The 3,258-nt window shown below is 51.1% G+C and overlaps 1 protein-coding gene across 1 annotated transcript in view; it reads left to right on the plus strand.

Annotated features, from left to right (window-relative positions):
- Positions 1–906, plus strand: part of CFAP61 (cilia and flagella associated protein 61) — a 227,572-nt gene extending 226,666 nt beyond the window's left edge. Inside the window, exon 28 of the mRNA XM_006015419.2 lies at positions 735–906. The gene's annotated coding sequence lies outside the window, so the exon portion shown is untranslated. The remainder of the gene's footprint in view (positions 1–734) is intronic.
- The last annotated feature ends 2,352 nt before the right edge of the window (positions 907–3,258 follow it).

A 3,258-nucleotide genomic window follows, 5' to 3' on the forward strand; every position in this document is an offset into this window, starting at 1 on the left:
CCCGGCGGGGGGATGCCAAACTCGTGCCCGTGGTGACTCCCGCCTCTCTGTAGCTCCCGCCGCCCCGGTTGATTGCTAGTGTTGATGGCGTTTTAAGGTCTCTTAGGAAGTCTCTGTCTCTCTGTCTCCCCCGTCCCCTCTTCCCATGTCTGTAGCCTACGGGTTGGCCTGCTTTCTGTTTTTTGGAAAGTCCGTCTCGAAGAATCAATGCCTTTCTCTCTCTCTCTGTCTCTCTCTCACAGGCTGTAAATTGAACTCCCTCCCTCCCCTCAATGATTAGCTTTATTATGGCTTTTGAAATGCTGGAATCTGGCTTTACCTATATCTGGGGTTGGTCTTTTTTTTTCTTTCTTTCTTTCTTCTTCTTCGTACGTGAAATCAAACTGCTGAAGGGAAAAGCAAAGCAAAGCCGAGCTAAGAAGCACTGTCTTTGCGCAGCCACGAATGCCTTGACTCTGCTCTCGCTGGTGCCCGGAGACTGCTGTAGAAACTGCCTTAAACAGCCCCTGCCCCCCGCCCCAGCCCAGCGCCTCTGACTATATGTATATGTTGATTTGAGTAATTATGTTATTTATTCCTTATTTATTTATATTAATGATGAAGATTATTATTTGATGGCGAATATTTTTTATTGCGCTTGCCCCGCTCCCCTCCCTCCTGCCATTTCACTGTGCGTTTTACCAGGGTTTTTTGGTTCGTTTTGATTCCCGCTCTCCCCTCTGTTTTTTCTAAAGGGATCTGCTCAAAAAAGAAAAAAAAAAGAAAAAAAAGAAAAAGGTTTTAACTTTTGTACCTAAAAAAGAAGTCCGTCCCCCAGGGATGAAACCATTGGACTGCGCTTTCCCAGGGCACAGACAGCTCTCGTGCCGCCGCCCGCTCTCACTTTTAGATGCAATCTCTTTTCTACACACATTATTTTCTTAACTGTTAGCTATTTATAGGATGGCTTGGATAGAACTGTTTCGACTGTATAACTATTTACTATTCAAATAAAATATTTTCCAATTCAAAGGCCTCTGAGGTGTCTCGCGCGCCGCCCGGCAGCCCCGGGGGCTGGTGCCCGTTGCGGGGAGCGGGGCCCGGGCCTTGCTGGTTTTCTTCCCGAAGCCGCCGGGGATGAGGCGGGGCCGTGGGGAGCCCGTGGCTCCTGAACCTGACCGGTCGGCGGGGCCGGAGTCACTCCGGAGCGCGGGGGAGGCGCTCCCCCGCCGGCCGCCCCGCGTCATTGGCCGGCCTCAGCCCGCGGGAAGTGACAAGCAGCCGCCCCTCCCCCGCTTCCTTCCCTCAGAGCTGCTCTCTCCAGGGCTCCTGTGCCAGCACCCCCTCAGTGTGAACACACGCGTGGGAAGAGCCCTTCTCCCCACCACAGGCCAAGGCACCCTCAGGGCAGGGAGCTGGAGGCACCCAGCAGCCTGTCATCCTCAGGGGCACAGGCCTTTCCAGGCACTGGGGGGATAAGCCCTGCTCCCCACCAAAACACAGCCCACTCAGGTGCTGGGGGAGCCGCTGGGACTAGTGAGATGTGTGCCTCATAGCCCCCGGAGTCCCCAAAGCAGCCCCAGTTTTCACTGAGCGCAGGGAATAAACTGAACTCGCCTCTAAGGTGAAGGAAAGCAGGTAGAGCAGCGTTCCTCAACCCATGAGTCAGGACCCAAAAGTGGGTTGCAAAAATATTTGGAAGGGCTGTGAACAAACTTCTCTTTTAATGTAGAAAAATGTGGGAAATGGTGGCTTTTCCCTTGTAGGCTGGCAGAGGTCCACACACTGGGGGGGGGGGGGGGGCCAGCCGGTCAGGAGTGAGGGGCACCAGGGTTGGGACTGGCTATCAATGTTTCCAATTGGGCCGGGTACAAAAAAGGTTGAGAAGCACCAAGGTGGAGAGCCGCTGTAGGCACTGTCTGGGGGCAGGTGGGAGCCAGACACAAGGCCTGCCCAGATGACCAGCTGGGGATGGCCCTGGGCAGAGCTGGCTCAGTGGCAAAGGGAGAGTGAGGAGCAACCTGCCTTCCTTTGCCATGGGACCATCACTCTAACAGTCACACCCCGCCAGAAAAAAACACAGGGCTGGGGGAGCTCGCTGTCTTGTCCCAGCTCCATCTGCTGTGTTTGGCTTCTTGAGGATTAAACATGGGGCGAGAGAAATATGATTAAGTATGGTGGGGGAATGGAGGGAGATTTGGGTCCAACCTCCCACGAGGAGCACGACTCTCCTGGAAGGTTCAGCCTAGGAGCTAGGATTCCCAAATTCCAAAGTAAGATTTGGCACCTGCCCCGTTACTGGCTAGTTCTAGTCAGACTCTGGCTGGTGGACAGTTTCAGGAGCCCCCACCAGGAAAGAGCATGGTTCCCCGTACCTCAGTGGTCCCAATCTGCAAATGGCTAAGGTCCCCAAAGCCATGGAGAGCACACCGAGCAGTAGATATCCAGGGCACAAGCAGCAACAGAAGTGTAAGAAATCACATAGCCCTTCAGCCAAAAATCTTGTGCATGGATAGACAGGTGTGCCCCTATTCTAGTACTGACACAAGCTATAACCCTGTGCTGTTGGAGAGCTGCACTTTAAGATTTAAAGCCATGGAACTTGTCTCACCTAGTTGTTGGTAGCTCACGATGTTTGCCAGTATACTAGACCAACCCCAAAAATGTCTATAGGCAGGGGGTCCCTATGCAATAACTGCACCGGTTTAAGTCGGACAGAGTTTTTCTGAATTTACCAAATTTCACCAAACCATTATAAACCTGGTTGGTGCAGACCAGGAAAAGAGCATCCTCAACATGGATGCACCTGGTTAACCAAAAATGGTTTAGCCAAAGAATAATGCAAGTGATGCAACTGTTGTTTCCTTTGCAGAGAAAGAGAGTGAGAGAAAGCGCACAATGCCAGCCTAACCCCATTACAGTTGTGCTAGCTGCACGAACGTCAACATCCATGCCTTGTTAAATACAGGTGTGTTTGGAGTTTAGCTGAGGTTGAAAATTTTCAGTTGCAGTATTTATATATTTTTTTATTTTCATCTATTATAAAAATATATTTTCAGTCATCTTTGTTCTTGATGAAAGCATAGTAGAGGTGTTTGTTAGAGAGAGAAAGAGATGCTTGTCTGCAGCAGTGTCCCACCTCATTTTGGTATAAACATGCTTGTTCCATGTGTGGTAATCCCTGTGCAGATTTCCCCTTCAGGCAGTGGTCTCCAGAACCTGCTTCTGCAAATGGCTTTGATGGTACGTTATACCCAGAAGAGCCTCCCCCCAAAAAAG

The sequence above is a fragment of the Alligator sinensis genome, unplaced genomic scaffold (genome assembly GCF_000455745.1).
Source record: "Alligator sinensis unplaced genomic scaffold, ASM45574v1 scaffold140_1, whole genome shotgun sequence".
In the NCBI taxonomy this organism is placed as follows: Eukaryota; Metazoa; Chordata; order Crocodylia; family Alligatoridae; genus Alligator; species Alligator sinensis.